The sequence below is a fragment of the Periplaneta americana genome, chromosome 10 (genome assembly GCF_040183065.1).
Source record: "Periplaneta americana isolate PAMFEO1 chromosome 10, P.americana_PAMFEO1_priV1, whole genome shotgun sequence".
Classification (NCBI taxonomy): Eukaryota; Metazoa; Arthropoda; class Insecta; order Blattodea; family Blattidae; genus Periplaneta; species Periplaneta americana.
In genome coordinates, this window is record NC_091126.1 from 59,908,736 (window position 1) to 59,932,833 (window position 24,098).

Consider the following 24,098-nt stretch of genomic DNA (forward strand, 5'->3'; position numbering starts at 1 on the left):
CGTTCATGTTTTTTATTAAACAAGTGTTGTTAGGCGGTATTTGTATTAGAGCTGTCACATTCTGTATGCTTTATCCTTCTTGTTGCTCATTTCACGTCTATTGTATCTTTATTTATTATGACATAATCGAGCTTTGTAACAGTAATAAACACCCACGCTGCTCAAATTCAGGTGTCTGTGAGTGTGGTATCTTTCCTGGACTGTTCTTAGGGCGCTATCCTTTCAGAACATTGACCCGAGTTTAATGGTGTGGCGGCAATGTCTATGGCTGAATGCCGTGCCGGCATTCGTGTTAAATTTCATCTTTGGTTCTATGATAAACGTCTTCTCACTAGACGACAGGATTTGAAATCCCAACTTCTACTTTTCTCCGTGTTGCGTAACAACATCCAATTCATTTGAAGCCTTGTTAAAAATCAAGTAATCCCAACGCCCACACTTACCACGAGAAATACTGTACATGTGGATTGTGTTTATTTGTTTTGACTCTAAAACCGAAGTCCTCTGATATTTGAATGACGTGTCACTGAACACTAAAGAAATAATTCCTAGGGAAGCGCATTCAGTCTTGGCTACATGTCCAAATTTTCATTAAGGAGTTCCTTCACATCATTCGGTGCATGGGAGCAAAAGTAAGCAGCTGTCGAACGCAGTAAAAGGGACCTTGAATTTCAATTAATACATGACGCGAATGTTGATACTGCGTTTCTCCCACTCCTGCATTCCCTCTCTTTTCTTTCTTGTATCTCTTTCGTTCTTTCCCCTTTTACCATTTCAATTTTCTTAATGTCTTTATTTCCCTCGCTCCTTCATTGTTATTGTTCTCTCTTTACCGCATTTTCCTTTCTTGTCATTTTCTTCTTGCATTTCTGTTTCTTTTTGCTATATTTTCTCTTTACTTCTTTTCGTCTGTCCTTTATTAGTTTATTATTTTGTTTCTTTCTGTTTCTTTATCTGCAATTTTTTTCTCCTGCATTCACTTTCTCTTACCTCTTTTTCTTCAATCCTTTCATTCCGTATTGAATTTTATATTTACCTTCTTCTCTTTTATTTATTTATTTATTTATTTATTTATTTATTTATTTATTTATTTATTTATTTATTTATTTATTTTTGCGGTATGGCGTAGTTGCGCCCCGCGGTCAATTGGGAGGCCTAGGCATGGCATAGTTGCGCCCCGAAGAAATCAGGTAGTAGAATGGACATGGCATAGTTGCGCCCCGAAGGAAATCAGATAGCAGAATGGACATGGCATAGTTGCGCCCCGATGGACATAGTACACAAAATAAATAAATTACTTTAAAATATTATGATGGTAGCTGCATTGAAATCAGGTAGGACTAGCATATGATCAATTTTTCTATTTAAAATAACACTTTTTTATCGATCACACACAATAAATGAACTGCATTTTTTGTTTGACAACCGATATCTTAACCCTATGGTAGAGGGTTTCGAAAATTGAAACTTGGAACCATTGTGAATTGTTAACTGTTTACCCTTTTCACTAAACTTAACATTCATTTTAAATTAACCTCACTATACGCCACAGACGATGTGAAAATCGCTAATAAAATGTCAAGACTGCTAAGGCCCCATATTCCAACGGCTGACTGGTTTCAATATGTCAGTTAGTACAGTACTGCCAACTTCATGGTGTTCATTTTTACGGTAGGCTGTCGATAATCACTGCTTGAACAGTAGAAAAACAGTTAATAAAGTACTGCCAAATTCATGGTGTTCATTTTTACGGTAGGATATCGATAATCGCTGCATGAACAGTAGAAAAACAGTTAATAAAGTACTACCAACTTCATGGTGTTCATTTTACTAAATATTAAATCGAATAAGAAATCAATAAGGTTGGTTTATTACGAGGCTCGAGTTTCCATAGTATTTTTTCTCTACCTATTTCATCGGGGCGCAACTATGCCATGCCCTTTTCTCTACCTGATGGGAACGGTGCGCAACTATGCCCACAAAACAGGGACCCTTTTTTATCTGCTGCATCTTACCTGACCGTGGGGCGCAACTATCCCCTGCCCTACTTTTGATGAAATTAGGGCCAATAGGCCTTCTCTTCCACACTACAATAAATACAAATACAAGTAAAATTGAGATAAAACTAAAAGTAAATTAAAATGAGACAGTAATGATGGAATTTAACAGTGAGTAATTCTACAAAAGAAGTAAAGACAAATTAATCAGAACTGTTATATTTATATTAGGGAATCAGACGTGACAAAAGTGTTAATAGTATACTACAACGCAGTTGAATTATTATGAAAATTTATTAGACTGAAGTACAATACATCACATCTAGCAACTTATTAAAACTATATTTCAGGCCGTAAAACACCCTTTTCTAATTTAATTTTGAATTGTGATAATGTCCGGCAATCCCTAACGTTACTAGATAAAGAATTCCAGAGGCGAAATGCTATTTTAGTAAAGGAAAATGAGTATAAAAAAGCTCTGTGATGAATAGAAAGAAGCGATTGATACTGAATACGAGTTGTTGTGAAGAACTGAATAATGCCAGGTGGAAAGAGCGGTCAGCGCGCAGAGTTGAGAGGTCCTGGATTCGATTCCCGGTGCCGGAACGAATTTTTCTCCAGTAATAGATAAATATTGCCAGATATTTTGTAGTAAAAGTATGTAGAGTCCACCGCTGTGGATTAACGGTTAGCATGCCTGGCCGTAGAACGAGCGAGCTCAGGTTCAAATCTTGCTTGGGTCAAGTTGTCTGGTTTATTTCTTTTTCTTGATCTTTACCTCTTTCTTGTCTTCTCTTGCTCGATTCCTTTCTTTGCTCTTTCATTTCTTCCTTCGCTCTTTTGTGCTTTCCTTACATTTTTATTATCTTGTTCTTAGTCTTCTTAATTCTTTTGTCCCCTATTATTTATCGTCGTCCCTTCTTTCTTCGTTCTTTCTTCGTTTATTTCTTCAGAATTTACAAAAACATTTCACCAAAACACACTCGTTGCGACCTAGCTCTAAACTTGATGTATTACTGTAAATATGACAAGGTGCATTAACTAAATCGTAACGCTGAAGACAAAGTTTTGTTACTAATGTCTTCCAAAGAAATCTGGTTACGGTATCGATTTCGAATTTAAGTTTGGTGGATTATAGACGCTGTTTGCTTTGAAACCATGAACTGGATATCGGATATTTGAAACGAAATGTATTGATGGTAATAGACTAGCAATTCTGGTGGTCTCTGCGTTATTTCCAACAAATACAGTTTGGAAAGAGAGCACTTGCCTTAAAATAAATACATTATCGTGTCAGTTCCCCGTAAATATGAAATGTTATTCTATAGTCCGATATGAGAAACGTGTTTGTACTGTATTATATTACTCTGTTGGAACAAAATAACAACAATTTTAACGTATAAAAAAGCTAGGTTGGATTGTGGACATGCGTTTTCTGTCCATAGCTCGTATTGCTGGGCAGATACTGCAGATAGGTAGAGAGGAGGGTACGTTGAGGTAGGCAGTTAGTCAGTCCTTCAAACTGCCGCGTCTGTGGCTCAAACCAGTTTTCTTTCCAGTCGGCCCAGGTTCAATCCCCGTTCAGGTCGCGATGAAATTTGTGAACAAAGCATACGTGGCAGAGGATTTTTCTCGAGGTACTCCCGTTTCCCTCTTATCACTCCACCAACACACCCCACTTCTCCCTCATTTCATCTATCACCTGCAGTAGTTCGAAATATGCTGGGATGAAATCTACCTTGTAATATGGGTTTCCGATGCTGATATAAGATTTAAGCGCTGCGAATCCTGGGACGTGTCAAGTATTCGTACGTGGACTTGGTTCTGTCAGAGCGAAAGCAGGATGGCTCACCTATCAGCATCGGAGTCACGAATGCCACTCTTGCCACCTGTCGAACTTGGACTCCAACGTATAGGCATATATAGAACGCACAGTGGACCAAAGCGAGCCAAGTGTAAGGATCTGTCCTGCATTCAGTCCTTGAAAAGCGAAGTCAAACCAAGCCATTTCTTCAAACGTCCCACTTAATTGAAGGGTTCAGAACCATAGAGGGCCAAGTGCCATTTACTAAAACTGTAGAAAACAAGGGTTAAAGTGAAGTTATTACCATAATTCAGTGGGAACATATGGCAAGTAATATAAATTATACACATAAAACTAAATGATATGTCAATCCTCATTAAGGGTATATGTACGTGAACGACCACGAATATTATCAGAAAATACAGGCTCTAAATGTCTAAAATTTTATAAGAAAATGAACTCACAATTGGACAAAAATTACAAGGTATCACAACAAGACTTATTAGAATTTAAATATCTGATAAAAGTGTAAAAAGGGTACTAATAATATTTTTCAAACCAGTTTTATCAATGTATGAAAAAAAAAATTCTGCGGTTACATCATTTGGTAACTATAACATTGCTATGGTTCCTCTTGGCATCTTTAATATTTTTCCTGCATGTAATAAACACTTATTTCTGAAAAGTAGACTACTCTCAGACATGTAGGGTTGTTTATTTTAATACAATTTATTTTTTATTTGTCCTATATAAAATGTTAAAATTTGCATAATGTTTTGTGACGTAATTTTTCTATTTTCAAAGAAATGGGTATTATTGTAGTCTACTTTTTGCATAAACGTATGTTAAATCAGTGTACGAAATTTCAGAATCCTATCCCTAGTGGTTGTGGAGTTATGAAATAATATGTGTGAAAATGTTCAAATTTTGAAAAATTTAACTTAAAGCAAAAAGTGAATTAAAAAAAAATATTAGTAACCTTTTTTTATACTTTTATCAGATATTTAAATTCTAATAAGTCTTGTTGTGGTACTTTGTAATTTTTGTCCAATTGTGAGTTCATTTCCTTATAAAATTTTAGAAATTTACAGCCTGCATTTTCTGATAATACTTGTCTCGTTCACGTACATATGCCCTTAAACTATGGCATTCACTTAACTTTAACTCTTGCTTTCTCCGATTTTAATAAATGGCGCTTGGCCCACTATGGCTCTGAACCCTTGAATTCATATAGACAACTCGCTGAGCTTCGAACGGTTCATGGACCATATCTGAAGGTTTAGTAACTCGCCAAATACCATCTCGTTATCGCCATTTCCATCGACTGTAAATAACTTAGTAGTCGATAGAGAATTGTTAAATAACCAAATAAGATGTAGTACCAAAACCAATTGTATGTTTTGTATAATGGTTGAATGCTACATAGGATGCCTGAGTTCCTTTAGTGACGTTCAGTAGATAATAGCCTGAAGTTTATGAATTGGGATTGGTTATAAACTACATGAACATAATAATATGAATAAGAACAATAATGATACTAATTATAGTAAAAATACGGGAGACAGTAAACTAGAAGGAAGAAGTTTCACGCTACGCTAGAAATATCAACGGAAACAAATACATACAAATCAACAATTTCAACTCCGTTGGGACGTAAGCATAACAACACACCATATATTGGTAAACAGTAAATGATACATGCATACTCAATAACAAAAATAATAGCTATTGTAGAAGCAAGTCCCACTGGATGAGAAGTTGATAAAAGAGTTTATAAAAATATTTGAAAATAAACAGATCGACATTTAAAATTAAAATCAGTGGAAATGCACAAAAAAAGTTGTGACACTTTCATATCTACGAGCAGTTTATTTCCTAAACAGCGTACAAATGGCCTTAAAATATCTAAGTGCTTTAAAATTCAATTTTATAGAAAGTAGTGATCTCAAAATCACCACCAGGAAACTTGCCAACATTAGGAATAATTAAGAACGAATGTATTTTAATAAACCATAAAAATAATAATAAACTAATAATAATAGTTTAATAATAATTGTATTAGAATTTTCCTACAATAAAGTAGTCCCCTTACACGTAAAGAAATTTTGCTCCTCCCCAAATTTCTATTCTCAGCATTTTGTTCAAAATGATATCTTCTAATCATAATTCTGACGCCATCCATCTAGCCTATTGTTCTCTTGGTTTTTCTCTTTTTTTTCTTTTCCTTCCCAATCCACTCCAGTATAATTATCTGTATTTTCCCATTTTTCATAGTCTTCACCTGTGCGAAAAATTTTAATGTTCTTCCTTTAATTGCGTCAGTGACATAATTTTCTACTTCCATAATTCCTCTAATTCTTTGATTTACAAATTTTCGTCTTCTGGATTTACTCGTCCCTCTCCGCCTAAAGTCCATTTCAGTAGCCAATAATTTGTTTTTGTGCATTCTGTCTAATGTACAAGATTTTGCCCCACATGCCATAACACTTTGTGCCAATGACTTATAAATGACGATTTTGCGTTATTTAAAATGTTAATACTACAAAGCACTGAGTTCTAATGTCAATTATACTTCTTCCACTCATTCTTTCTTCAATCAGCTACACTTTTTCCATCAGTTTCTAAAATTGACCCCAAATAATATGTACATTTATTAACCACTTTTTTTTTAATACTAAGCTTTTCTTCATATTGCATCTTCAAGGTCACATAATCGGTTTTAATACTACTACTAGTACTACTACTACTACTAATAATAATAATAATAATAATAATAATAATAATAATAAACATGAACTCAGCATAGAAATTGTAGACCATAAAATAATCGAATGCGAGTCTTGTAAAAGGTACAGTATACTATCATTATTGTCCACACCTGTAGAGTAACGGTCAGCGCGTCTGGCCGCGAAACCAGGTGGCCCGGGTTCGAATCCCGGTCGGGGCAAGTTACCTGGTTGAGGGTTTTTCCGGGGTTTTCCCTCAACCCAATACGAGCAAATGCTGGGTAACTTTCGGTGCTGGACCCCGGACTCATTTCACCGGCATTATCACCTTCATTTCATTCAGACGCTAAATAACCTAGATGTTGATACAGCGTCGTAAAATAACCCAATAAAAACTATCATTATTAGGTTAGGTTAGGTGTAGACTATACTATCATTATCAGGTTAGGGATGTGAAAGGTACAGTATACTGTCATTATCAGGTTAGGTTAGGTAAAAGATTCAGTATACAGTAAAACCTCCGTTATCCGTGGTGATGAAGAGGGTAGACTAAACGGTTAATCGAAAAAATCGGATAATCCGTATCATAAGAGATTTTCGTAAATTTAGTGAATAATGCGTACACTTTCGTAATTTCCTCTGTGGTCTTGTATTCAACATGCTAGGTAGTGGATCAGAAATTCACTGATTCAAGTCTAGTTGTTAACAACGGTTTTTTAAGGGGAAAGGAAAGTACTTGTAATGGCTGTGGAGGTCTCGTGTTGTCGATTTACATAGTTCATACACTTTATCCTTGATTTTCATTAAATTAAAAACAGTTGTGACTCCAGTCTCGCATTCTGATATGAGCCATTGTTTCTCGTTCCCCAAACCACTCAGTTATTTGCACATTTTTACTTAGAATAACACGGTTTCTTTTGGTACCCGTGAAAGACATTTTATATAGAAGTTATACAACTCAAACAGTAGGCCATACTGTTTAATGGCGAAGTGTATCAACATCGGTTAAAAACGCAGTAATCGTAGATTATGAAACGACGGTTAAACAGTAACAGTGGTTAAAATGTAATTTGTGTGCACCATTCATAATCACACATTACTTAAACATGGCTAGCTGACACCTCATTTAACCAGAGTAAAGTCTATGCTGGTGTACTGTTTCTACAAAATGACTAAAGGAAAGCATCCAAACCGCTGTAAAGATAATAGTCAACGTCTAAAAATGACTGCGCTCACTCCATTCTACACCGAAATGAACGTGTCCTACATTTTCGCTTTGCATTTGTTTGCCTTTGGGCGCTGTTATATTTGCGAGTTGCATTTCTTTACTGTTTGGTTAAAATCGTACAAAATAGAAAATTGAATGCAAAAATGATTATATTCCAATGTGTGGTTGAAGTGTCGCTAGACTTAATTACTAGAATTTAAATATATTATATAAAAAGATGGAATATCTATAAAGGAAAAGGATGCAGAAGATTAATAGGAATGTGTATACGATCAAGCACCTCATTTACACGAGGGAACTGTTCATTATCCTAAGGTCCATAAATAACCTCTCTTTGTTCAGCCAGTGACATAGAGAAAGAGATATTCGAGTATTCCCTCTTAAAATACAGAAAATAACTGTTACATAGAATCGTAATATAAGCAGCCGAACCATAGGAGAAATATGAATTTTTTGTGTTATTTCAGTGATCCATTTGTAGATTTTGATAAACGAAATCCCTCCTGAAATTTTCTGTCACCTAATTCCTCGTAAGAATTCTCTCTTTCCACTATAGAAACTTCACGCTCACGCTCCATTCAAGTAATTCAAGTACTGTATAATAATAATCGTCTTCGAAATAAACATCTGTGGCTCTGGCCGCCATTTTGCTTTACTTGCTCTACTAATCACTGGTTATCTCTTTTAACCGCTCGAATATGGCCGGTTAAAGATTACTGTGGTTAACCTCCTATTTAAGTCGTAACCGAGGTCGATCCACTGTAAAAATGCTTAACCAGAGGTTAGGTGACAATTTTAACCGGTGGTTACACTAACTGACGTCGATGCACGTGGGCATAAGGGTAACGTCTTATAATAACCCTCTCTATAAAAAAATAACGTGCTAATATAATGTACAGTACCTATTTCATATATTTCTATAGCAAAAAAAAAAAACGCGAGGGAAAGACAGTCGGATAATCCGCCAATCGGATAATAGGGATACGGATAATCGGGGTTCCACTGTGCTATAATTATTATCATGATCATTATCCTAAAGTGGGAGGTCGAACCCTAGCGCTACGTCCATATCTGAGTGAACTGCTATGCTGACACCCAGCTAGGCTCATTCCCAACCCACACCAGCTGACTACGCTTAGGTTCGTTGAGTACCCATGTTTCGAGTAGACAACCCCTCTGGTCTCTAAATCCGAATCATCCGCAGGCCGGCAGTCAGCTTTCAGAGAATGCCAAGGAACGAAGATTTGAGAGAATAATGTTGATGTTAACGTGTGAAAAAGTTATAACTCCGAGAAAAACCTGAATTGTCCGCCACAAGTGTCGCTATGAATTTTTCAATGCAAAATCAAATGCCTTCTTGGGATTCGAACCCGGACCTCCTGCGTTACAGGCTGGTGGTCCAGATCACACAGCCCCCGCAGGGACCATTAAATAATATAGTACTAATTTGGGCAGGGCATGTAGCACGTATGGGCTAATCCAGAATGCATTAAAGTGTTAGTTGTGAGGCCGGAGGAAAAAGACTTTTGGGGAAGCCGAGACGTAGATGGGATGATAATATTAAAGTGGATTTGAGGGAGGTGGGATATGATGATAAAGACTGGATTAATCTTGCACAGGATAGGGACCGATGGCGGATTTATGTGAGGGCGGCAGTGAACCTCCGGGTTCCTTAAAAGCCATCAGTAAGTACTACCTTGCGTAAGAACACATGGGTCCAGAAGTATTGAGTAGGCCTATGTCACTCGTTACCTACTTACCCATCCAATATATATCTCATCTGTTTAACTCGCTATTTAAGTCAACTCGTCCTTTCAAATCACTCTTTCCCATTTAACTCAATTACTCCATTGTCACTTGTATTGAGTCACACACCACCCACTGCAACTCTTTCGCTTGACATTTCACACTTAACAGTTCATTCCCACTCATCCTTGGCTCACTACTCATAAGAGGTGTAAGTAGTATGCTGCTGATTCATTGTCTCGGAAATTCTCTCACTTCAAATAATTGGTCACATTTGAAGACCTTGAAATGTACCGAAGAACATGTTTGTACACTGAGTGCCTCAAGTTTAATGTTAGGGAACTGAAAGACACGTTCTGTGTTCATTCTACGTTATATATGTGGAGTAACGGTTAGCGCGTCTAGCCGCGAAACCAGGTGGCCCGGGTTCGATTCCCGGTCGGGGCAAGTTACCTGGTTGAGGTTTTTTCCGGGGTTTTCCCTCAACCCAATATGAGCAAATGCTGGGTAACTTTCGGTGTTGGACCCCAGACTCATTTCACCGGCATTATCACCTGCATCTCATTCAGACGCTAAATAGCCTAAGATGTTGGTAAAGCGTCGTAAAATAACCTACTAAAATAAAAAAAATCAATTTCATATATGAAATCATTGACTTAAGGAAAGTCATCTTCATTAGTGCTCCCCAGTATTTATTAACTTCGGAGGTACAGTGAAAGACTGGACACTTCTGAATGTTGTATTGTCATTTCATATCTTCGTTCACGTTACATAATTCGCAGGCTGGAATTTGTATAATTTCAAGAAGACTGAGGTGCTTTGCCAGTATATCATGTCCAGTGGTGATATGGAAGAGGGCCACTGCATTTGTTCTTAATTCTGAAGGTGTATTCCGAATCGAAAAGAAAAGTGTTTTTTTTTTATTTAACGACGCTCGCAACTGCCGAGATTCTATCAGCGTTGCCGGTGTGCCGGAATTTTGTCCCGCACGAGTTCTTTTACATGCCAGTAAATCTACTGACATGAGCCTGTCGCATTTAAGCAAACTTAAATGCCATCGACTTGGCCCGGGATCGAACCTGCAACCTCGGGCATAGAAGGCCAGCGCTATACCAACTGCGCCAAACAGGCCGACTTTCCGAATCGATGTCTTCCAATGTTTTTGGAAGGTTTTGCCATTTGCGTCCTGTAGGAGTTCATCTTTGAAAAATATTATTTGGTATAGATGGCAAAGATTTCTGAAAGGCTAGGAAAGCGGTCCAAGAACAGAAATCACACAATCTGTTCAGAGAGAGGCACGAACTTTCATAGACTGGTTGGCTAGATTCCCTTTTATATAGGCCTACTCGTAAGTTACATAGGTATTTGCACCTAGCTCCATCTACCTTAGGACAGTGGGGCGGAATATGTGAAAAAGTCTTTTCTTTCATATTAGAAAGCGTATCATTAATTATATATGTGATTCTTCTCAAGTAGCAATTACCAGTCACCATATTTTTTCTGTTTAATTCCTTAAATAATTGACTAAAATCAGGCTGTGATCTTTTAACCTGATTCATTGGTGGTTCTTCACTCAAAGGCCTTCGGAATTTGTTACAAAAGTATACTATTTCAGTGCTCGGAGATGATTATTATTATTATTATTATTATTATTATTATTATTATTATTATTATTATTATTATTGCTCTGCAACATCTCTTATATAGCATCATTTTGTATCTTACGAAACACCATCTATACACATTAGTTTGCCACTGAAGACAAATTCAAATTTTGCTGACTGAGTTCGGAACAATCCATATACATAGTAGCTGAGTCATCTACAAGTTCAGCGCGTTGCACATAAGAGGGTACGCTTGAGGTCAATGTTTATGTGAACAGAAGTTTTCGCCGGTAGGATGATAGAAAAATACCCCCAGGTTTCCTCATGATTGTAGTAAAATCGTTGAATTAATATCACAGAGGCAGGCTTGGAGTTGGATATATCTTTTTTGCACGCATCAGTACATGTAATGTCAAGCTATGTTGTCACATTTTCGTTTCAGAGATCATCCCTCGTTACAATTATTTTATACCGATATCAATTTATTCATTTTTAGCACCACAATCCACACTGAATAAATTTTTAAGCTATAAGATGATTTTTTAATTAACATTGAAATTAAAATTACTAAACTTTTTTTGGTCTTCATCAATCAATTCGAGCTATGACAACGTTGTTAAGTACTCCACGTGGAGTATTTATCGGCGCTTCAATTAAAACTGTTGACGCATCATTTCTAGACATCATTTACCGATCCTTGTGATTGGAGCGGCATCTGAGAAGGCCTAATGAATAAACAAACTGTTAACTTATCTCTTCAAAGGAAATTGTCTTCTTTGACAACGCTTGGTTATTAATTAAACGCGGGTACTATACACAACAGTGTTTAGTAGCTTTGTCTGCCCCAAATTTTAATGTTATTTTAACAACTGAGCTGTGAGCTTACTTTGCGTCGATGGAATTGACAACTAGACTGTATTTGACGAGATGAGTACTAGATTGCGCCATAGAATTACCTGACATTCGTGTTACAGTTAGACGGAACTGGGAAAAAAAATCCAAATAAAAATCAACTCAAAAGCGATTCGATCTAACGACCCAGCTGATAAGCAAACATTCTTAAGCGGACAGATAAAAAAAAAGTTACTTTTTTCTTCCACCATGTCAAAACAAGTGCTTATGTAAATTTTAGCCACTCGAGCGCTTATTAAAAGGGCCCCTCCAGAAAGTAAGTTTCCCTGGGGCCGTTTACAGAAAGCGCATACAATTTCATGGAAAGATTTATTGGAACAGAGACAGCAATTGTAGAGCTGGTTTTCAACATATTCCCCACCCGAATTGAACAGACAGGGTTGGAATGGAACGGGTTACATCAGCTTCTTGTCTATGCGGATGATGTGAATATGTTGGGAGAAAATCCACAAACGATTAGGGAAAACACAAGAATTTTACTCGAAGCAAGTAAAGCGATATGTTTGTAAGTAAATCCCGAAAAGACGAAGTACATGATTATGTCTCGTGGCCAGAATATTGTACGAAATGGAAAAATAAAAATTGGGGATTTATCCTTCGAAGAGGTTGAAAAATTCAAATATCAAGGAGCAACAGTAACAAATATAAATGACACTCGGGAGGAAATTAAACGCAGAATAAATATGGGAAATGCCTGTTATTATTCGGTTGGGAAGCTTGTGTCATCTAGTCTGCTGTCAAAAAATCTTAAAGTTAGAATTTATAAAACAGTTAAATTACCGATTGTTCTTTATGGTTGTGAAATTTGGACTCTCACTTTGAGAGAGGAACAGAGATTAAGGGTATTTGAGAATAAGATTCTAATAAAAATATTTGCGGCTAAGAGGGATGAAGTTATAGGAGAATGGAGAAAGTTACACAACGCGGAACTGCACGCATTGTATTCTTCACCTGACCGGAGGGAAAAAGACCTTTGGAGAGGCCGAGACGTAGATGGGAGGATAATATTAAAATGGATTTGAGGGAGGTGGAATATGATGATAGAGACTGGATTAATCTTGTACAGTATAGGGACCGATGGCGGGCTTATGTGAGGGCGGCAATGAACCTCCGGGTTCCCTAAAAGCCATTTGTAAGTAAGTAAGTTAAGGCTGAAGTGCGAATCTTGTCTCGAGATTATTCGACATCTTAAGCGTTGTCCTTGCCTCATGCTACTAGGTACGTAACTACCATTACTTTCAAATGTCTGATGTTGGATTTTTAACCCTCGTAATAGTGAGGACGGAAAGAACCAAAAGTTTCAATCCTTGGATATAAATGCTTATGACGTTGACTATGTGCAGTTGTCTTGTGGTATCAGTATGGATATGTTGCTTTGTGGATGCTTCCGACAACTGCCGTTAACAATTCCATCACTCTCCTTGTACGGTATTGCTCTTCTATTGGACCTGAAAAGCTAACGTTGCTTTACATAACATTTATTTCCTTAACAATCTCGAAACTGATGTCTCCAAGCATCACATGTTCTCATTACTTCTTAAGTAAAGAAACTTACTCGAGGAAAGGAATAAAAATGTAAAATGATACTCATGTTCTTTTAAGAGTATTCAGAATTGATAAAAATATCTATGAAACCTCCGGATCTGTTTAAAACTTGTGACTTTGTTTCACCGACCCATTGAAGGGCCTTAAAGAATTTTCAAGGAAATAATAACGCAAATAAGCTGAGACCTTTCGGAAGGGGTAAACCTATCGCGAAATACCAGCTATTGAAACGCTATATTCTTAGTCGCATGTCCGGACCAAGACTTAATCGTCTGTTAGTCATCGGGAGTTATTGTCAAAGACTCTGCGAGTATAATCCTTCACTATTTGGGATTCGAACTACAACTCTTTTGAGCTCAGGGTTGTTACTACCAAAGAATAACACACCAGAGGCGAAAAGTGAAGAATGATATATTGGATAAAGCTGAAATTTATGGATGGAAAACTAGAGCTTCCGTCTGTTTCTTAGGTTCACCCTATCATTTGTGTCTTTCGTTTTAGATAAAATGCGTTAAACCGCATACAAGATGGCTATGCATATAAAATGAAAAGTTATCAGTGTTACTGAGGTGACAAAACGTCCCATAGCGTTTTATTGGTATTGCAGCTGTTCAGTCCCTTATTGTGACATTGCTAATGCTATGTTCATTTAACTTATTGTTTCTCTGCATACACATAAGATACATTTTCTTTTTTCGGGTTACACACACACAAAATACTCATAATCCGTGAAAGTAAGATGTATAGTCCCGACGCTCTTATTTCCGGCAGCCAATCACGTTGCAGGTCGGCTACATTTAAAAGTGTGCGTCTTGTGATTCGCTAATGATGACGTTATGCATTCCCTAAGGCTAGATAAATACTTAATATAATCGCCAGCCATTTTGGCTCTTTCGTTGGCGTTCGCAGAAAGCACACAAGGACGTCATTTGTCGCTCAATTATTTGCTGAATTACAGTGCGTTTGATTTATTATCATAGGACCTACGACATAATAATTTTTTAATGGTGTGTAAAGTTCGAAACAGAAGGATATCAGATGATATAGACAACATTAAGATACACGGATCGCTTGCGGGGACTAAGAGGAAGGTGAAAATAGGGAATATTGAGGTGTGTTGGGTTTGCAGTGAAAGATGTACCCTTGGCCAGAAAACTATGAATAAATTAATGAATATCAAAATATAAAACATTATTATTTTCGCCTAGACATATCGTCGGTTTCTCGGTAAACGTGACCAAGTCCAAAATGCAAAATTGTCGGGAAAAGCCATTTAAAAGTTTAATGATCCATCCAAAAATCACTGTAATTATTTAGATGTTAATAATTAGTTATTTTGAAGGTAAATCTGCTATATTATTAATTTTTAATATAACATTATCTTAAATGTTCATAATGCTTGGAAGCCTTGAATGTCACTTTTACCAAGAAACAGACGATATACAGATTGTGGACTTCACAGTCTTTGCTCTCTATTATATGGTTACAATTTTTATGACTCAGGCTATGGCTCAAAAAATGTGTTAAGTAATGTATAGGAATTCAAATAAGATTGTCGTAAATTTCCTATCCCCTGATATAATGCAACGCGCACGACAGTATTGCTATTCCCATCGGACTTGTATTCTTGCAGGGAATTTGGTTGTTGTACTCGTTTTGTTTACGCGACGCTTTTTCAGGAGCCCCTGCCTCGTCCTGTATTCTGTATGCACTGGGACACATGCTTAAGAGGGGTTTAGCTCGCTATGACGTGTATAAATATCCGGTTGAAGTCTAAAAAGATTGGGGAGTAGGAACATGACAGCTATGTGATTCATGAGCGGGGATGCGAGTCTTGGAACTTGTCGCATCACGACGATATCTTGGCCAACAATTCAGCTCCACCGCTACTGTTGCTGCCATTATCACCACTGCTACGGTACTGTTTCTGACAGCGATATACTGACACCATTCCCGTTGTTGATGCTGTTATTACCACTACTGCAGCTGCTTATGCAACGACTACAAATACCATTACTGTTTTACTGTTACGATTTGTCACTTGTATCACCGTCAACACAAATTTTATGACTGGAAACGCTATTTTTTATTACATTGTGCAGTATCAATTGTGTAACTTAAATTCACTATGACTATATCATAAACAGAGCTGCGACAAAATCTACTTCGGCGTAAAGTTACATGCACTTCGAAAATACACTTTAACCACTTCCCTGATTAACCCGAGTTAACTCGGGTTGCTAACTTCTGTTAAAATTTATTAACCCGAGTTAAATCGTGTGAGTCCCATTTTCGCTGCTAAGGATTATTATCCCGAATATATACGTTTCCATCATTTCATCAACCTTTTCCTGACTAGATGGCTACAGAAGTTAGTGATATTGCTACATCTGGTGGTGGAATTCCTACGTTTGGTATACGATATCTGAAGGCAGGAAGACACTCTTTGACTATCGAATGGTGGTAATTCGTAAGATTTTCGAAAAACACACCCCGAATGTCCTATCACTCAAGGCAGGATGGCCAGGAAAATCGCCCAACCCACTTCGGCTTACAGGTAGACATTTTCCAGAAGTTATTCCACGAACTCTGAAGAAGAACAAGCCAACCAGACAAGATTTCATGTGTAGTATTGCGAGAGACTCAAAATACAAACAAATTCGACACGAGCAGATACTACTGTCCGAAATGCAATGTGCCACTGTGCGTAATACCCTGCTTTCGAGTCTATCACACGACAAGCAATATTTAACACATTGATAACAGCACTGGTATTGTACTTCATAAATTAATCCATAAAAAAACATAAGTTGGTAAATAGTTGAGAAGAAAATCAAAGTGGGACAACTACCAGAGCTGGAATCAAGATGCACGAGATAACTCGGGATAACAATTCAGTTATGAATGTATGTCTATTTTACAGTGATTTTTATGTATGTAAGAAAATTAGTGATGTACAGTGATTCTGTAATATTAAATGCACTCTATACAAAAATAAAAAAATGATTTTTTTTTTCACAAAATTGGTAAAATATATAGTAAGGGAAGAGGTTAAAAACAAATGATGACGCTGTGGTACGTCACGTAAAACAGTGACACTCCGTTCAGATACACAATAGCATATCATGTTGGACATCATAGTAATTGAATGAATTGTAAATCTAATTCAAACAATTTTTAAATATTGTTGAAATGATATTCTACTAGTTTCTTGCCTGTTTTTAACATTATAATGATGCGCCATCAGTTACGAATATCGATGCACTACCATTCGCTGTGGAAGAGATATCTTGAATGATATTCAAGAATACAGTCGGAAGAAAAACGACATCGATAGAATCAGTCTTGCATTGAGATAGTTACATTATGGTTTTAGTTTCAGTTCCACCGCATGTTAATACGTATCTTGTTCCAAGTGCGTTTATTTTATTATGTAGTGATGAAGCGTTCCAGTCGCAGATTATCATCATTTTATTTCTAAACATAATGTTGCGCGTTTACTGTTCTCCAACTAGGAGATTAACCGTGAAAGGAATGTGCTTACTATTGCGTCATATATTGGAGCGAAGTAGATAGATAATATTACCGTTGTAACGTCAGTTAAAAAAAACATGAGCTCTCCTGTATGGAGGGATTAAAAGACCAGGAAATTAACCGTGACCTAATTTTGTAACTAGGGTAGTATAAGTATGTGTATCAGTGTTATCGTTTGTGCTTTGAGAGTTAGCCAATGGAGATGTGTGTACCCACATGTGTGACCTTATGACATCAACATTCACTCATAGCATCACCCCGCTGCGTCTTATTTTCCTGAGACTTTCTCCTGGTTGGAGTACAGTAATTCGCTTCGAATTTTTTTCTTGCTACGGACTTCATTTCCGCAGGCGATGACCCCATCTGTTCATCTTCTTGGAAGTGGCAGTACTTCCATCGGCCATTACCTCTCGCTCCCTCGGCGTGCCGACATGCACATGTCAAAACAGTAACGCCACCACTTTTTTTTTGGTAATCGTTCCTTGCGCGAGCTATACTGTACAGTGTATACCTACCCCCTCCGTCCACCCACCGCAGTAACCACTCCTCCGGCTTTGCCTTGCTACCGCGACCATAAACTATAACACGGCTGATATTGTGACTACTAAAAAAACTGATGCATCATTTACATTACTGTATCTTAATTACTTAAGCACGAAGTCATATTCAGCCACCGGCGTGGCTCAGTCGGTTAAGGCGCTTGCCTGCCGGTCTGAAGTTGCGCTTGGGCGTGGGTTCGATCCCCGCTTGGGCTGATTACCTGGTTGGGTTTTTCCGAGGTTTTCTCCAACCGTAAGGTGAATGCCAGGTAATCTGTGACGAATCCTCGGCCTCATGTCGCCAAATACCATCTCGCTATCATCAATCTCATCGACGCTAAATAACCTCGAAGTTGATACAGCGTCGTTAAATAACCAACTAAAAAAGACATACTCAGTACAGTAGAAAATGTTAAAATATTCTTCAGGAACGACGCCCGATGACCACGCATGGAGAGTGAAAGAGATAGCGATAGATTTGATGACATTGCCGATGCGACCCACTCACACCTATATCACCGGAAGCTTCTGGTGTACGTTCCTAAACTTTGACAACATAGCAAAACGTTTGATCAACATCTGCTTTCCCTTGAAATTGCTGTGTAGTTTAGCTTTTCAGTTTAAAAGTCACGTCCCATGCTTGTTTATGGAACACTTGCCTGTGAAATCTGTGTTCTGTCATATCAACTTAAAATTTACACTGACATTATACACACGTCATGTAACAAAATACGAACTAAAATACAATTAAATCATTAAATTTGTTGGTGCAGGGATGTAGACTCTAAAAACGATACTACTGTAATGGCCTTGACGTTGTCAGATGTAATCCACTCGTATCTATCTCACCGTAAGCTTGTGCTATACGTTTCTACATTTGGACAACATAGCAAAACGTTTGATCGAACTTCTGCTTCCCCCGTCAAATAGCTGTGCGGTTTATGTCAAGTTCTATGTTTGTTTATGGAACACTTGCCTCTGGAGCCTGTGTTCTGTCGAGTGAACTTAAAACTTACACTAATATCATATACATTATACAGGGACATCATTTTATTTTTACTAGCATTTCTAATATTAACCTGGCTATACCTTTGGATTAACAGTTGAGAACCGGAAACACCGTTTGCTACCCCCTTCCACGACTGGAGTTCGATGATACTGGCGTAAAATACAAACGAATCACTGAAAATATTTCATCCATATACGTAAACTAGGAAATATCGCGATTTTGAGTTTGATAATTTTCATTAGATTTTTGTTTAATCAAAATAAGTACTGTATTAACTATGTGTTTTTACTCACGAATTGAGCTATCCATTCGGACGTATTCATTATGCAGTGTATGTTATACTGTCTACAGCACATTGGCGTACATTATAGAGAATGAAGTTAAATTGAAAAGTAATCACAATATGGATATTTAAACACATTTTTGAAAATGGTGGACGTTCATTTCGATACAGGCTTCAGTTCTTTTGTGCATATTATCGCACCATAGATTATTGTACCCAATTCCAATTGCCAGTTCCGTCCTTCGTACTAGTAACTCACGTTGAAATAATTCTGTATCTACTCTATAAAAGAGTACCTTAGGTACTGTAAATTCAGTCTTCACTTCTGCTCGATCTGAAAAGATAAAATTACTCAGGCATGCTATCTACTGTCCGTCCAAGTGATTTCGTCGCAGGGTAGTAGAAAGGGGAAAGAGGGAAATCACGTGACAATTAATTACTTGAGGAAGCCCTTTTATTTAAGTTATTTTAAACAGTTGTATAATATTACGTAGACATCCAATTCCTAACAGAAATTAATCTTTTCAGAAAAGAGCTAAGACATCCGAGCCACTAGCCTTTACAGAGGGGCGAGCAGAAGCGGGTGGGGGAAACCGGGAGGCGACATAGGCAAACGGACGACTGTACCTTGCGAAAATATGATTCAATATTGAAAGCTCTTTCGTCACTGGAAAATACGACATATTTCTGGAACGTACTGTACTCACTAAACTTAGTACTGTTTACTATGACCGTAAGGCGACTTTGACTGCATACGTGGCCTTGGTTCTGTATGGAAGACAGTTGTAAGTTTACTAGTAGAGGAGGTGGGAGTGAAATACATTCAGAAATTCAGGTACAATAAGAATTGAAGTAAAAATAAAATGATGTCCCTGTATAACAAAAACAAATTACACTTAAATCGCTAAATTTGTTGACAAAGGGATGTAGACTCAAAAAACGCTTCAATTTTAATGCCGATGATTGCTCGCCGCTAGTCCTATAATGTCATATGCCACCAGAGTGGCTGATGGGTAATGAGCTGGTCTTCCTAGACTGCGCTAGGGTGGGGTTCGAATGGAATTAGTAGGGATTTTTCTGAGGTTTTCTGAAACTCTAAGAGAATGTCAGGTAATCCAAAACGAATTGCTAAAATGACAAACGCAAATCATCTTTTTCATTTAGTAGATCAAATACATGACCATTATCGGAGTTATTTAGATTAAGAATATTTTCCTTTTATTAATTTTTTAAAGTAGATTAATTCCCACTCTTTTTAATTTTGCCAACTCGCCGAAAATATACAAAAATTCACAATCACAAATTTCTTCAACGTTAAAGAACACCACAATTGATACAGAGTCGTTACATAATCGATTAAATAAAGAAAAACAGTAAATAATAAACACCAGTTTCCAGTTTTTCTTGGGAAAGATGAATGTGATAGCTTCTTCCCATTGCTTTCCACATACCACTGAAGATCCCAGGAGCTCCCGCGTGGAGGTGAGAAGAATAGATTTGACTAATTAGGCCCTCCGGACTTCACCGAAATTCACCGTAAGGATTAAATATCACTTCTTTCAGGGTTTTTGACCCGATCGTAGACCGGGAAATCGCAATTAATCTTTATGGGGAAAAAAACATGGACATTACGACGAAGTGAAGAGAAGCGAATAGAAGCATATAAAATGTGGATATGGAGAAGAATGGAAAGTGTGAAGTGGACAGACATAATAAGAAATGAAGGTGTATTGGACAGAGTGGGTGAAGAAAGAATTATGCTGAAACTGATCAGGAAGAGGAAAAGGAATTGATTGTGGCACTGGCTGTGAAGAAACTGCCTACTGAAGGATGCACTGGGAGGAATGGTGAACGGGAGAAAAGTTCGGGGCAGAAGAAGATATCAGATGATAGACGACATTAAGATATATGGATCATATGAGGAGACAAAGAGGAAGGCTGAAAGTAGGAAAAATTGGATAAAGCTGGGTTTGCAATGAAATACCTGCCTTTGGGATGAATGAGTGAATGAATGAATGAAGACCAAATCAATCTCTGACATCAGCAGTAAATTTCTCGGTCGCTTTCCACACTAATAGTACTCTGTCATGTAGTATATTGCTGTACACACCAGTAGAGTAGTTGAGTGGGTGGAATTTCTCCATTGTGACTTCCGCACACAGTTGAGTCATTTGATATTTGAGTCGGGAACCACAAGGAGGGAACAGAGAGCTGAAGAAAAGCGTCTAGTGAATGAAAGTAGAGATGCGTCCGCCGGAAGCGGCAAACCCTTGTCACGAGCTGAAGCATGCTGCTTACAAAAAAGAAATACTCGAGGATAACATAACCTTTTGCTGTTAATCTGCCAGCAAGTTTTAGTGTAAAGAATGGTAATCTCATTATTAAAGACATCAAAGGGAAACGAGAAAGTATATGAGAAGCTTATTTCCAAAAAGTACCAACTCCAAAAATTTTGAAAATGAGATTACAGGCGGCACCACTTCTCGAAATCACACTCAATAATATGGTGAAAGTTACATCTTAAAATCTTTCTTTCATGTCAGTAAGTACCAAGCAAAAGTTTCCAAAAACGCACCCCGTATTCATGTTAAGTTATATCTTATTCATGTCAGCAAGTACCAAGCAAACGTTTCCTAAAACGCACCATATTCATGTTAAGTTATATCATAAAATATTTCTTTCATGTCAGTAAGTACCAAGCAAAAGTTTCCAAAAACGTACCATATTCATGTTAAGTTATATCTTAAAATCTTTCTTTCATGTCAGTAAGTACCAAGCAAAAGTTTCCAAAACGCACCGTATTCATGTTAAGTTATATCTTAAAACCTTTCTTTCATGTCAGTAAGTACCAAATCCCCTCTGAGTTCTTTGCCAAAAGATGCCACATCCGTTCAGCAAACCATCTATTACTAAAGTCACATGATGCATGATGGCGGTTAGCGTAGGTCAGGATAGCTATTTACAAGGCTAATACCTCGATTGTCGCAAGTTTGCTGAAGAACACTTTTTTCCTTCAGATAGTCCCACAACCAATAGTCTGCCGTCCATCGCTGTGGAGTAACGGATGGCATGTTTGACCATGAAACGAGCGAGCCCGGGTTCAAATCCTGGTTGAGACAAGTTACTTGGTTGGAGTTCTTCCTAGGTTTCCCCTCAACCCATTAAGAGCAAATGCTCGGTAACATTCGGCGCTGGACGCTGGACTAATTTCGCTGGCATTGTCATCTTCATTCTGGTCAGATACTAGATAAACATTGCAGTTTATAAAACGTCGTAAAATGAACAAATTTAAATAATCTGCTGGATTAATATTTAGTTACCTTCAGGCCAAATTACAGGAAAGTGCCTACTGATAAAACGACCACCAGAACAATCAGAAACATACTCGTTGTTATGGTGGTGCATAAAATTCTATTTCTTGTGTAATAAGCCAGTTCCAGGATTTTAAAGTTGTGTACAAAATTAAGAAAATACGAGTAATTAAAGGTGCGACTGTTGAAAAAAACCCTTCATAATGCAATAAACATCATACAAACGTTATACAGTAGTTAAGCTTCCAGTTGGAAATTCAACTGGTAAGAATAATTTCCTTGCAGGTGATTTATCGTCCTTCCATAAGAAATGTATTTTTGTTATTTCCAGTGTCTATTTATCTGTTTTCCTCGTCTAGAGTGTAAAATATAAGAAATGTGCAGTGTGGAAAAACGTCGCTATAACGCAACATAGAATAGTTGCCGTTATGGCAGTAAGTTAATGTGCGCGGAGTGAACAAAAAAACTCGTGTGTTTTTTCCTTCCTGTGTTGATTAAACTGGCAGTAAAAATTGCTGCGCAGTAATATAAACTCCGTTTCTGAAATATGTAGAGTGTAGGAGTCGAAACAGAGTCCTTTGCGCAAGTGGTGAATGGAGGGGGCCAGTCCAATAACCGCTTTGTGGGGAAGGATTGTTTGAATGGAGCGAGCGTCTGCAGAGAGGGGATCGTTTCTATCTGAACTCAAGATGCCGCCGCGCATTTTACGCCTTAACGGCCTCGAGACGATGCAGCCCGCAATACTGTCCCGCACTGTTAGGCTCCGCCCATTTGCTTGTCTCCGTCTCCACTCAAATACGCTGACTAATTTTACAGATTCAAGAAACGGAATATAGCAAATATTTGTTCATCGTATGTTACGAGGATCAGATAATTTGTCATATTTATGACTCTAATATTCGATGTTACATATTTAAAATCCAGGTGTCTATAAAATATCTTGCGACTACTTCTCGATTTTGACTAGGCCTCGATGTCTGAAACCGGCGCGTGGTGTTGTGGAATTATATTTTATATGAAATGATTTTTGTCATATGAGCCGTTCAGAGCAGAAGTGGTGTATGTCAAAATTGGGTAATGAGGGTTAAAGTACTGTAAAATACAGCGCAAATTAGCAATTAATATTCATACGATGAAAGAGTAATGGAACGGAGAAAAATTCTCTCCGGCGCCGGGATTTGAACCCGGGTTTTCAGCTCCACTTGCTGATGCTTTATCCACTAAGCCACACCGGATACAACTCCGACGCCGGTTAGAATCGTCTCAGATTAAGCTCAAACTCTTGGGTTCCCTCTAGTGGCCGCCCTCTGCACTACGTCATAGATGTCTATGAACGCAGGACCGAAGTCCACACATGTGCTGAGGTGCACTCGATATGAGTGACTAGTTGGCCGGGATCCGAGAGCTTAATCTGAGACGATTCTAACCGGCGTCGGAGTTGTATCCGGTGTGGCTTAGTGAATAAAGCATCAGCACGTAGAGCTGAAAACCCGGGTTCAAATCCCGGCGCCGGAGAGAATTTTTCTCCGTTCCATTACTCTTTCATCGTATGATGACGCAGAATATCTGCATGGAAATATCATATGTACTTCGGTACATTAAAATAATATAAATGATATGCGTAAATCACTTCGTGATTTAAGACGGCGCTTATTCCGTCGGATCCCGGCCAACTAGTCACTCATATCGAGTGCACCTCAGCACATGTGTGGACTTCGGTCCTGCGTTCATAGACATCTATGACGTAGTGCAGAGGGCGGCCACTAGAGGGAACCCAAGAGTTGGAGCTTAATCTGAGACGATTCTAACCGGCGTCGGAGTTGTATCCGGTGTGGCTTAGTGGATAAAGCATCAGCACGT

The 24,098-nt window shown here is 37.9% G+C and overlaps 1 protein-coding gene and 1 non-coding gene across 16 annotated transcripts in view; one reads left to right on the plus strand and one right to left on the minus strand.

Moving 5' to 3' along the window:
• Cirl (Calcium-independent receptor for alpha-latrotoxin) overlaps window positions 1–24,098 on the plus strand; it is a 1,849,656-nt gene that overhangs the window by 1,327,834 nt on the left and 497,724 nt on the right. The gene's annotated exons all lie outside the window — the stretch shown is intronic.
• TRNAH-GUG (transfer RNA histidin (anticodon GUG)) lies at window positions 23,402–23,473 on the minus strand. Its single transcript has one exon. It is a non-coding gene; the product is annotated as a tRNA-His (tRNA).